At 44.6% G+C, this 13,383-nt stretch overlaps 1 long non-coding RNA gene across 1 annotated transcript in view; it reads left to right on the top strand.

Annotated features, from left to right (window-relative positions):
* The first annotated feature begins 332 nt into the window (after nt 1–332).
* The window catches only part of LOC136627723 (uncharacterized), a 29,353-nt gene continuing 16,302 nt past the window's right edge, over nt 333–13,383 (top strand). The window contains exons 1-2 of the long non-coding RNA XR_010792816.1: nt 333–624; nt 1,552–1,614. This is a non-coding gene — a long non-coding RNA (uncharacterized lncRNA). The remainder of the gene's footprint in view (nt 625–1,551; nt 1,615–13,383) is intronic.

Below are 13,383 nucleotides of genomic sequence, written 5' to 3'. Positions count from 1 at the left end.
TGGTTGCCTCAGACGACCTCTGCTGCAGGTTTCTGATTACAGTATGCCCCCCTCCCTCGCCTGGCAGTCAGCCACGTCTGTGCAGCAGCCTGGCGAAGGTTCATGACTGGGCTGCTAACCAATCCCTCCTCTCCGACCGTGATGCGGGGAGGAGGGAGCACGACCGGCCTCCACTGCCGGTGACTGACGCTCCAAGGCGCCAATCACACCGGAGGAGCCGCTCACCGTCTGCAGAATGGGGATCATGCGAGGACTGATAGCGGAGGGGGCTTCTAACACCCCAACCACGAGGGGAGGAGTGCGCCCCGGGAAAGGGCCGGCATGCAGGCGGCGCCAGAGCGCACGATTGGCTGTCAGACAGTGGGGGGACTTGCAGATTATTGCAGACTAAGCAGTCTGGCTCTGCAGCAGCAGCACAAGCCGGGGCGCTGGGAAGCCGGCCAGAGAGCATCAGCTCATTAATACACAATCAGTGAGGAGAGGCGGCTCCTCCTGAGCCCTCTCCTCCGTGCTGCACCTCTCCTTCCTAGAAGTCCCGGCACTTCTCCCTGCAGCAGCATGCCACCCGTGCGGCCACCTCTTTGCTAACTATGTATAAGTGAGGACTGAGCGGAGCGTCTGCCTGTGAGTATCCCGCACCCCTGCCCTGCTTGTGCCCGCTGCTTCCTCTGCCTCCCGGTGCGGCATTGTCAGCTCTGGTGCTGGAGGCGCGCTGGAAAATGGCTTTACCGGCTGCTACTAGTTGCAGAATAGAGGGATGACGTCACCCTGCCGGCTCCCATGCACTCTGCTGTGTGTCCTCTGGACATCCTCTGATACATTGTATAACATAGGCTACAGAATATCTATTGCAGGGCAGCTAGTCATGTGCATATAGAAAATGTGCATGCATGTCATGTGCACACAAAAATATATATATAGTAGATTTTTAATGCATATTGCAGGGTTATAAGTAAAGCCCAGCTCTGACCATAAAATCCGGCTTTCTTCCTGCTACTCCATGGATTCATTAAAGTTTGCTAACTGCCAGGTTTACTTGAATTAATCTGTATACAGCAGGCATTTGCTTTCAGACTCTTCAGTAGGGTTAGGCTGGAATACAGTAAATGCTTGTAATATTCCATGCTGGCACATATAATAATTGTTAGATTGGCATTTCCCATTTCCTAAAATAACCTCCAGTGTCGGGGATTGGGTTTATTGTTCTGCCAGTATATAGGTGATGCCGGATGGGAATAGAATAGTGGTTTTTGGCTGATTCAGTCTGAATCACTGGATGCACTTCAAAGTTGTGAACGCGGCTATTAATAGAGCAGCTCTGCAAGGACATGCCGCCAATGGGGGGGGTTCGTTGGCATTCTGGAGATGGCATCCATAATAATCTCACAGCTTGTACTTAAATCCATACCTAATGCTGAATAATGCAACTTCTATGCCTTCGTTCTGCAATGACGGGTTGGCTGCTGAATGATGGGTGCATTTTATCCTTGCAGATTGGTCATGGAACGATGCACACAAGTATTTACATGTGTTCCTTTTTTATTCCTGCAGATTGTTCTCTTTGTGGTAATGGCCATAATGCAGCCTCCACACTGCTGCCAGGTTGTTAGCGTGGTAAGATTACTCAGCCATAAATTTCTTTTTCCTATTATTCTTATTATGTTTAATGATGAATAAACATTGCATTTTATTTCTGTTCTGTCATGTTTCACATTTTGCTTCCCACTTGGTCCCTCCTCCTTATGCATAATGTCACCCTGCTCCTCCTCCTCCTCCTCCTCCTCCTCCTTCAGGTGCTGGTTCCTTCAAGGACAATAGCTGCTGAAGACTTCGCTCAGCATGATGCAATGTTTCTATTATGATACAAAGCTGAATAGGGAAGATTTTTATAACCTAGCTTGTCATTCTTTCAGAATTAGGTCAGCAGTGCAGAATGAAAGAGGTAAGTGTCATTAGGTGACTTGCACAAGCATAGTACATGTATTGGAGTTCCCTAGGTAATTCAGGATTTATCTCCTAATTCTATTAGTGCAGCAGCAATATTTCTAGAAATGCATGCACAGTAACAATGCCTAGGCTACATTAGTTAACCTTTGTCTTGAAATTGAATTCATTATGCCTGTAACTTCAAGTGCACACAGTCATATATCCAGCATATAATAAGAGGACGTTCAGTAATTGTGGGCATGGTTTGCTCCACACTAAATATTATAGAAGTGATTTACATCATCATGCAGTGTTAGGCTTTTGAATTATTCACTTTTTAAAGGGGCAGTCCAATCTCAGACATTTTATGGCATATCCATATGATTTGCCATAAATGTCAGATATAAGACTGACACCTGGGGGGTCCCAATGCCTGTCCTTTGTAATGAGGAGTGCAGTATCGCAACCCAGTAGAGACGATTTGTGGTCTCACGAGTGTGGCTCTTTCCATTCCCCTCTATGTAAGTTGAATAAATAGGTGGCCGGACAGGGGTCAAGGAAGCCTGCTCCCATCAGTTGAGCATTCGACTGCAGTATTGTCAGTGAAGCCGCATTGAGGAGGCGAGGACGAAATAGGATGCCCCTTCTCGGGATCGGTGGGAGTCTCAGCGGTGATGCCCAATCAGGCTTTTATCATGTATCTTGTGGATAGGAGCTAAAAGTCAATTTTGGGGATACTCCTTTAAGCACTCTAACAATTGGAGGAGAAAGCTCTCAGAAAGGCTGTCATGATACGTGTGCGCAGCGTTTTTCAGTTGTACATCACTGATAGCCTATATTCAGGATAGGCCTTCGATAATGGATTGGCGGGGGTTCCGAAAGGCAGACGCTAGCCAATCACCTTGGTCCTGGCGAACAAGCTGATATCTGCAGAAAGCAGACAGCTCTGTTCTCACAGGCAAAGTTCCCATTCACTTCAGTGGGAACTTTGCCTGTAATACCAAGCATGGCCACTGCAGTGAGAACAGAACTGTATGCTTTCTGCAGAAATCAGCTCAGTACAGGAGCACAATAGTCTGGTGAACAGCTGAGTTTCTGGGCAGTGGACCCTTGCTAATCAACTGTTGATGGTCTAGCCTGAGGATGGATAGGTCATCAGTAGTTATAAGTGGACAACCCCTTTAATCTGAGTAGTCCATTAATAGACCACAAGCTGGTATAAGTGGTGCCTTCACTCAGCAGTGCAGGGATGCAATGGATGAAATTTCAAGGACTTTTACATAGTTATTATTGGATTGATTTAGTTTATAGGGGGTGTGATTTTAATATATTATGTAACTTCTAATAACAGATTTCCAGAACATAAACTCCAGGCTCCAACTTGAAATATTATCTTCACTGATTCCTGGAATGCTGTACATACAACTTGGAAGTTGGCCAATATTGCAGTAAAATTGACTATACATTTTAGGGCAAAACCAGCTATCTCACGTATCATAAAACCTTTGTGCAATGTTTGTTTTTCCATTGAAGCCAAAGGACAAAATCAATGAAAATGCAGAATGTCACAGAAACCATGACAAATCTAATTCTAAGACGGCATGACACTGGATGTAAATACTTTGTAAAAACCAAAAACAAAACACCTAGAAAGATTTGTAGTTTTGCTGTAAAACTCGGCATGCAGTTACATCTCAGGCAGATATGCAAATGACGATTAGAGTTGTGGTGTGATTAGATGAATGGTCTTACCACTTGAGGCTGGATTCACACGAACGTATATCGGCTCGGTTTTCACGCCGAGCCGATATACGTCGTCTCTCTCTGCGGGGGGGGGGGGGGGCGGGCTGGAAGAGCCATGAGCAGGAACTGAGCTCCCGCCCCCTCCCCGCCCCTCTGCACTATTTGCAAATGGGGAGAGGCCGGATGGGGGCGGAGATAATTATCAGACTTTAGCCCGCCCACTCCCGCCTCCTTTCATTGCAAATAGTGCAGAGGGGCGGAGAGGAGGCAGAGAGTGGTCGGGAGCTCAGTTCCTGCTCCTGGCTCTTCCACCCCCCCCCCCCCCCTGCAGATGAAGACGACGTATATCGGCTCGGCGTGAAAACTGAGCCGATATACGTTCGTGTGAATCTAGCCTGAGGCTGTAAAAGTGGCTTTCTACCCTTTAAAAACGCTCTCAGAGGCTCCTTGTGTGTAGTGGACCTCTTTTTCCACTTGTTGACCTTTATACAGGCTTTAACCCTTTGCAATCCATTTTTTGATTCAGGGTTTCCTAGGGGGCTTACTCTTTCTGCCATTATACAATGGCGCCATCTGCTGGCTAGAGCTAGTACTGCGGTATGGGATATGCTGAGGAAGCCCCCTGATAGCAGAGCGGCCAGTAATGTACAGTAATAATACCCTGCCGGACGTCTTCCAACATCAGGGCTGTACAGTCTTCAATTAGAATGTCTTTAGACGTCAGACAGTGGATCGGAAAAGGTTAATGATGCCATCTTAAGTTTTTGCCCATTTAAAGTTTGAGAGGGGGCACATTATTAGAATGTGAGAAGCTGGATGGCTGTATCGATGAATTGCCCGTCACCTGGGCCGTTCTGACCAGACTGTTAGGAGCTGTTGGGACTAGTGAATTCGTGAGGGCACGCATAAAAGGCAACCGGGCTCAGGATGCCTTCAACAGACCACCAGCAGACAATCATCTGATTGCTCAACAAGCACGAACAGCTCCAACTTTTTCATTGTCTGCTATCCAGAGACAGGTGCCACCATTGTTACAAGCACTTGGCTGAAGCACATTTGGTCTCGCGACGCCCATTATGTGTACTGCCTTTGACACCCACGCACCAATCGCCCCCTTTTGCAGTATTGTCATGGACTGCTACGGAGGGGGACTGGTTTGTCCTCAGCGACAAATCCAAGTTTAGTTTGGGCACTGATAATGGCTGTGTTCGTGTCTGAAGACCTAGGGTTGAGCATCTCAATCCCGCATTTGCTGTGGAGTGGCACACTGCCCCCACTGCTGGTGAGATGTTTGGGGGTAGGGTGGGGCTATTGGATATGATAATTGGTCACCCCTAGTAGTGGTACAAGAGACAGTTCAGCGATATGTTCAGGATATCTTGCACCCACTTGTGTTGTCTCTCAAGGCAGGGCTTCTAAGAGGCTTCTTCCAGCAGGACAATACTTGGCCACACACAACAAGGGTTTCACAGGAATGCCTCCACAACATTGTCACACTTCTGAGGCCTGACTGGTCTCCAGGTTTATCGCCAATAGAACATGTATGGGACAGTGTTGGATGCCAACTTCAACAGCTTATAAGTTTCCACGATCTAGAGGCTGTTACAGGAAATGTGGAGCGATGAGGGGAAACTGATTAAGATTGCCGACGACACAAAGCTAGGAGGGATAGCTAACACTGGAGAGGTTAGAGGATTCAAGAAGATCCAAACAAACTTGAACAGTGGGTAGTGACTAACAGAATGATACTTGACAGGGAAAAAATGCAAAGTCCTAAATCTGGGCAAGAAAAATTAAAAAGGCACATACTGAATGGGAGGAATTGAGCTAAGCAGCAGCACATGTGAAAAAGACTTGGGTATACTAATGGATCACAGACTGAAGTCATGAGTCAGCAGTGTGATGCAGTAGCAAAAAAGGCAAGTACATCCCAGAATTGTATTAAGAGAAGCATAGAGTCTAGATCACCTAAGGTAATTATTCCCCTCTACTCTTCCATAGTCAGACTTCATTTGGAATACTGTGTCCAGTTCTGGGCACCCCAATTTAAAGAATACATTGACAAACTGAAGAAAGTTCAGAGAAGAGTTACCAAGATGGTGATGGTCTGCAAACCATGTCCTATGAGAAACGGTTAAAGGATCTGGGAATGTTTAGCTTGAAATTTAAGGCTGAGAGGAGACGTAATGGCGGTCTACAAATATCTGAAGGGCTGTCACAGCGCAGAGGGATCAGCCCTTTACTGATTTGCTTAAAGAAAGACTAGAAGAAATGGCATGAAACTGAAAAAAAACCTTTCTGGCAGTGAGGGTGATCATTGAGTGGAACAGGTTGCCACGGGCAGTGGTGAGTTCTCCTTCAATGGAATGCTGGACAAATATCTGGCTTGGATGATTTAGTGGATCCTATATGGAGCAGGGGGTTGGACCAGATGACCCTGGAGGTCCCTTTCAATTCTGTCAGGATAGCACATGGAACCTGTATGGTTCCATGTTTCCCTATCACATCTTGCACCTAAGCTAGTGGCGGGCCCAACCACGTGCTAGAGCCTTTCTCAAGTGTTCAGTTTTCTGCAATAAATTTTATCCCTTTGCTCTAATATTGTAATCCCTTATATCAACGTTATAATTACACACATAAAGTTTAATTTCATTCCGACAACTCTCAGGGGATGGATTTTTTTTTTTCTTTTACATTGTTTAACCTGTTAGAAACAGACATTGAGTTTCATGCCCTCCACTTATAATAGATTTACAGTTGTTACTGTGATGATCTGCATTTTCATTGATTTATATGACTCTAGCTGTTTTAATTGATGATTTTAAATGTTTTTATAGTATATTCCATTGCACATTGGCATTTTCTTGCCATGTTTGTAACTGATTTCCTTTTTATGTAGTGTACAACTCCATCCCTCTTAGGAAGAGGCTGCGGGCCTCAAAAACCCATTATTCACTGAACTAAATAAAGTGGATTAAATGTTTTTCCTTTTATAATTCATGGACTACTGATTTTAATCCTGCACCAGATCTCCTGGTTTTTGCCATACTTCCTTGTATGGTTCTTCCATTGACCAAGCAAACAGTACCAGACTGTTTTGTCTTGTCTTTTTTTTATAAGCCATCGCCGTCCTTGGATTTTACTTTTAACACTTAAAATGTGAAGCTAATCTTATGGAGGGGGACAATGAGTTAAAATACAGATATTGTCCATTGTTTCACTTTACTAGAATATCTTGAAGGCATCTCCATGACTTAAAAAAAAAATTGTTGTGCCTCTAAAAGAAAAATGAAGCAACTTTGCAGTTGTTCTTAATAGCAAAATGTCCTGTTGTGTTTTTTTTTTTCCTTTACAGCTCCATGGTAACAGACTACAAACAACCTCAGTATAGTCTGATTCTGCAGACCGTTGTCTCTTCCATGTGTACCATACATCTTGCTAACCTACCAAATATTTTTTAGCAAAAAGAAGGGAACAGATTGAATAGACTAGGGGTGCAGGATCAGATTGTACTGTAGTGTTTTTTTTTGTTTGTTTTTAAAGTCTGTTACTATGCAGATACATAGGAGCTAGAGAAGCAAAAAAAACCATTTTGAATCGAGACCTATGAGGGGGCTATAAGTTCAGTGTCCGATTTAATTTGACAAGGGAAAGTCTGTGATCTGAATTCATTCTGTGTGCCTTCACAGCTCTTAGTTAACTAGGGAGTGTGAGTTAGGGGTCTGACTTGTGGTCCAAGTCTGCGGTCAAATTTGTGTATAGAGTCTTCAGTCTGAATTAAATTGGGGTCTGATCCTGTGCTCTGAATTAATTCTGGGTCTGTCTGGAGTTCAGATTAATTTGAGGGTCTGAGGTAATCTGGGAGTCTGTATTCATTTGAGGTTTAACTTTAGGGTCTAAATTAACCTCTTGGCGACATCCAACGCACATGTACATTGGAAGTGTACTGGGTTAGTATGAAGTAGACAAGCGAGCCAAGAACGCTGCTTATGCGGCTGGTATCGGCTGTTAGGGTGGGATTGGGCATGGTGAGACATGGCTTTAAAGGAACCTGTCACCTGCCTAAAGCACCATAGACTAACTTATGGTGTTGTTAGGACAGGCGATAGAGCCAGATGCTGTATTTTGTATACTTGTCTGGTTGCTGGTTCACGCTGTGGATTATGGTGCTTTAGGCAGGTAACCGATTCCCTTTAATGTAGAAAATGTACTGCGGTGTGCTACGCATGGGGTCTTTCCCTCCTGCCACCAATGTGGCTCCTGCGGTTGGTTTGCAACACAAGGTCACTTTTGGTTTGTTTTTTATTTTTACCAGGGCCACTCTGGGTTTCCATTTGCTCCTGACTGTTTGCTTGCAGCACTGTGGTCCTGGATTCAGATCTGTCCAAGGGCACTAAATGCATGAAGTTTATATGTTCTCCCCATGTTTGAGTGGGTTTCCTCCAGGTACTCCCTGTTTTTTAGTTTTTTTTTTTCAACTCACTTAAGAGCATACTGGTTGGTTAGTTTGCAATTTAGGTTGTGAACCCCAATGGGGACAGGGAAAATTGTGAATGATAGCAGTATGGAATAGGTTGGTGGAACATATATTTGACTAAAATAATATATATTTAGTAACATAAGCCCTCACTCTACAATCTGTAGAAACTGCATCCCCAGCCAGCTAAGTTAAATAGTTGGTAAAAGATAAATGGCATGTAGGGCATACCCACTCTTTAAACTTTCACAAAGGGTAAACGTTGACGCATAGTGTTTTTTAGGAAAAGTTAGTTGTTTTTTTTTAAATTTTTTTTAAAATCTCTAAAAATGCTGGGATCATCTGTTTGCTGATCAGTAGGTAATTATAAAATACACCACAAGCAGTGCAGTTTTTTTTTTTTTTTCTTGTGGTTGCTTGCATCAACAATTCACAAACATGACAACCGCTTGTCGGAAGAAAAAGTCCAAAAACCAATAGTGCCCAAAGAAAGTTAAAGGCGGCTGCGAATCATGGCCCCATATTATGCTCGCTCGTGTGAAGTTAGCCCAAAGGAGAAATACATTGGTCTTCTTTGTGCCCACTTTTTTAATTCTAGGAAGATCCTTTAGGCCGCTTGCACATGGCCGGGTCGAACCCCGCATACGGGATTCCCGCAGCGGAGTTTGACCCAGTGCCCGGCCGGTGAACCCAGCTTACCTGTCCAGCGTCTTTGTGTTTTGCTGCGAATGTGCCAGCCGGAGCGCTAGCCGGCACATGCGCAGTACAGAGGATGCCGTGCCGCACTATGGCGATGACGCGTCTCCTGCGACCATTCTGCAATGATTGCAGAATGGCTGCAGGATGAATGGCTTCCATTGACTTCTAAATCCTTTTATCCTTATTTCATTTTGTTTTATCTTTATGGTTCTTTACTAGCCTTAAAGGAATTCATAGGGCAAAACGGATATGCTAATGTGATATGCCTTCTGCAGGGCTTGATGGAGTGGTGATCTCGTAGTTTTAAATCCCTCAGACCTTGCACTAGGGATAGGAAAGTATAGTGTTCCATGTAACATTAATTTAAATAATATATTAGTAGTCAGTATAATTTAAAGGCGTTTTCCTAAATCTATATTAGCATGCCAAAAGTCATGGGATAACACCACTTCATAATCAGTTTATACACAATCTCAGGTGACTGCTTGAGTACACCCACACCTGTATAAGTTGTGAGGTGTTCTCTTGTGAATGAGATTGAACACTGGCCACCGTGCCTATGGCAAGGCGGCATGAATTATTGAAATTTGAATGTGGCTTGATACTGGGTACCAAATGGATAGGACATTCAATTTCTGAAGTAGTGTGGACATTTAACATTTCTCAATCTACAAAGTCCCGTGTGTACCGGAAAAAAACATAAGGGGCATTACTACCTACAGAGGACAGCGTAGTGGCTGTCCATGGGTGCTTAATGATCACGACTAGTGGCCATTTACATAGAATTGTCTGTGCAAAACAGTCAAGGGACTCTGGCAGAAATTGCATTTGCTTTCAGTGCAGGTGGCCATACACTCATACCCCACAGGTCAGTGCAGGATTCTTTAGCTGCTATGGAATATGGGAGCAGAAGACCTACCAGAGAGCCTCCTATTAACATGACTAAAGCAGGCACTGCACCTCACCTGGGCTCATGAGGTTCATAACTGGATCTTAGAGGACTGGCAACATGTAGCGTGGTCCGACTCGCAGTACCAATTATTTCAGGCTAGTGGTAGGGTTCGTGTGTTGCATATCCCAAGAAGCCATGGACCCCAGTTGTCAACAAGTAGAGGCTGGTGGTTGTTCCGTAGTGGTGTGGAGTGTGTTCTTATGGCATGGGTTGTGTGCGTTAGTCCGCCTAAACACATCATCGACTGATGTATGCTACTTTTCATGGCTTGGTGACCATTTGCAGCCATTCATGGATTTCTTGTAGCCCCATAATGATGGGATTTTTCAAGCAGGTTAATGCACTGTGCCAGGGACCCAAGTTGTCCAAAATTAGTTCAAGCAGCATTCTGAAGAGTTCATGCAAGTGTCGTGGCCCGTATGTTCGGTAGTCCAGTTGAGCATTTCTGGAATGTATTAAAGACATCCATTCACACCCAAGTTCCTACACCTACAAATACCATAGAGCTATGGGTGGCTATCCAGTCGGCACGGCTCAACATCCCTCCAGATGTCTACCGTTTTCTTGTGGAATCTATGTCAAGATGCTGCACCTTGATGGAAGAGAGGAATCCTTTAAAAAAAACCTTTTTTAAAATTCCACTCCCCTCTCTGCTGACATGCTGCTCCCCCACCAATGCTCCTGTCCTCCAGCCTATCTCTGTTTACTTCAGCTGTAGCGGTTATGCGCCTGTTTTATGTATGTGACCTCTGCATCCAGTGACGGGCTGTGAAAAGGGACATCAGCAGGGCCAGGAGACCCAGTGATGTCATGTGATGTGTAAGTAATTTAGGAATATACATTCATATAGAAAACTGTTTGGGTCAGGTAGGGTTAAATCTAAAAAAATTAAATCTGACAACGTTTTTACTTGAGAGCTCTAGATATATGAACTGGTTCAAGTTTTCCGGATCACACGGCCTGAGACATATACAGCTGCCAGTCAGATGATTATTACCAACATATGGTTTCTTTATTTACAATCAGTTACTGGTTTGCCTTTAGGGTGCTATTACATGAACTGGTTTCACCTACGCAACGCAGGTGGAGCTACACTAATTGCAGCCGGCACCTAGACTTCTCAGTTCACTGACTATGATGAGTCCAGGTGTCTGCTGCAATCAGTGCCATAGGCTGCTATTACATGAGTGCTGCTAACACTTTTGTAATGGTGCTAATCGCCGGGCTGCACCTACACTTGCAGGTTTAACCTGGCAATTGTTGGGAAAACACAAGCCTAGTGGCTACTGCTAGCACTTGTGTGATAGCCACCTTAGCATGGGGCTACACTGTGGTAATTGGTTTGACGGTGGAAAGCGCAAAAGAATAGCTGTTGGCTGAGGAGGTGAAGGTGTATGGGCACTTTAAGAGCAGTAGGTAAAAGTAAAGTCCCCTGGTCCAAGCACAGAGTCATGACAGACTCCTAGGGTGACGTCACATCGTGATGTTTTCTTGGCAGACCGTTTTGCAGGGTGGTTTGCCATTGCCTTCCCCTGTCATCTTTATATTGGACAATGCAAGTAACTACATGAGTTTATCATGGTGCACACAGTGAAAACCACTGGCAGGCAATGCCATGATTGTACCAATAGTCCCAGCAGAGTTGTGTAGCCATTGGCTGCCATGGGTGGGCCGAGTATCGGCCATAAATGTGTGTTGCTGTGTGAAAACACAGCCTTTAAATAAGAAATTCAACTCTGATACATCTGTCTTCTCTGAATTAATCAAGCTTTAGCCACATTTTGAACTTTGTGAATGGATTTCTAAGTCTTGGAAAAGAATAACTTTTAATCCTCTTGTTTTTAATCTTGAAAACATATAATCTGTGGAGTCTTTTATCAAAGTATTTAAATGTAGATAAAGTAGTTCTTGTTCAAGTGACTGTTCTCACCACCAGTTCAGGTAAATCCAGGGAGTTTATCCACATTTCTCCATATTCTAGAATGCACTATAATCTTTCTCCATATACATGGAATTAGCTCTGACACAGAATGTACCGATTTGTAATTTAACTTCTAGAATATCAAATTAGGCTGTACCACCTAGAGAAGGGAGAGCGATCATGGTTATCAGCAATCCACTGATATGACGTTCAGCAGCTGGGGATGTGTAGGGTGTATTGAGAAAAAAATGCAATCACTAGGGTTTATGAATTCCTCCATTACTCTTTTAAACGAGGTTCTGCAGCAGCATTGACTCAGCTGCTATAGAGCCCATTTAAAAATTGAAGTAATTTGGAAGCGTAGGAAAGAAGGGGGAGTTGAAAGGGGGAGTAGATGGAAATGGAAGTAAGAAAATATGGGGACCCTTTTTTTGGATCTGATAATGGAGTAACCTGCTCCGCTCTCGGGTCATGTAGGGTTATACCGTGTTTCCCCGAAAATAAGGCACCCCCTGAAAATAAGACACCCCCTGAAATTTGCAAAAGTCCCAAATATAAGGCACCCCCCGATAGTAAGGCATAGTAAAGTGTGCAGGCAAGTCGAGAGGCCAGTCCCCTGCTGCCATCCCCGTTGTCTCCTACCTCCAGATGTATAGGTAGATCTGCAGACAGTCTGCTGTTATCCTGTCCCTGCTGTGCCGTACGAGTGTGCTGTTGCGAGCTCCCCTTGCTGGCTGGAAAAGTCCATACTGTACGTTCTGTTCCTGCTGTGATGAGCTCCCCCTGGTGGCCGGAAGCTGCAATACCATCCCTGCTTACAAGTGGTACAGGAACTTCTGTCTGCAGACAGGTACGTTACTTTACAGCCCTTATTTTTTATGGCTCTGTGTGTGAGTCAGGCACCCTGTGTGTGATTCTTAAGGCTGGGTTCTCACAGAGCGTATTTCCAGCGGAAATGTCGCAGTTTGGCCACAGCGATAAACAGCGAGATTTCCGCCGGGAAAGCGCTGCTTCAAAACCCACGGCACTCAGCCGCTTGTTTTGAAGCTACCTGGCTGCACGCTTTTCCGTTTCTGTGGCCAGTGAATCCGCACCACAACACTGGCTTCTCCCAGCTTTGCCGTGACAGATTTGCTGTCCCATGTGGACGAGATTTCTGAGAAATTTCGTCCACAAAGCTGGCCAATTGAGGGATTAGCGTCCACAGACGGATTTGCCGCGGCGAAATAAGACACCCCCTGAAAATAAGACGTAGCGCATATTTGGGAGCAAAAATTAATATAAGACGCGTCTTATTTTCGGGGAAACAGGGTAGCATAGTTTAGTGTAAGAGGCACGATCTGATGTCAGACTGCATTAAATATTCAGTTTCACTACTATAGCGGTATAATCCTCACATTCTGGTGGCATTTGCTTTCATGTCAATGGAAATGAGAATTGATGTGTTCTGATTTATGTGCATGAGGTTGTATGAAAAGTACATGTTAGCTGATCTGGACATGCTAAAGCTTGCTTTAGACGAGGGCCAATTATTGACTGCAAAATCTTGCAGCCCCCAGTTTAGTATAAGGAAAGGTATTTTTAAAGGGGTATTCTTGGACTTTTGCACTTTTTCTGTTGATTGACCTATAGCTGCCGATCATCTATTGATGACCTGTATACGCC

The sequence above is a fragment of the Eleutherodactylus coqui genome, chromosome 5, assembly GCF_035609145.1.
Source record: "Eleutherodactylus coqui strain aEleCoq1 chromosome 5, aEleCoq1.hap1, whole genome shotgun sequence".
In the NCBI taxonomy this organism is placed as follows: Eukaryota; Metazoa; Chordata; class Amphibia; order Anura; family Eleutherodactylidae; genus Eleutherodactylus; species Eleutherodactylus coqui.
The sequence above is the reverse complement of the archived record's forward strand: the minus strand, read 5'-3'. Positions and strand labels throughout refer to the sequence as shown.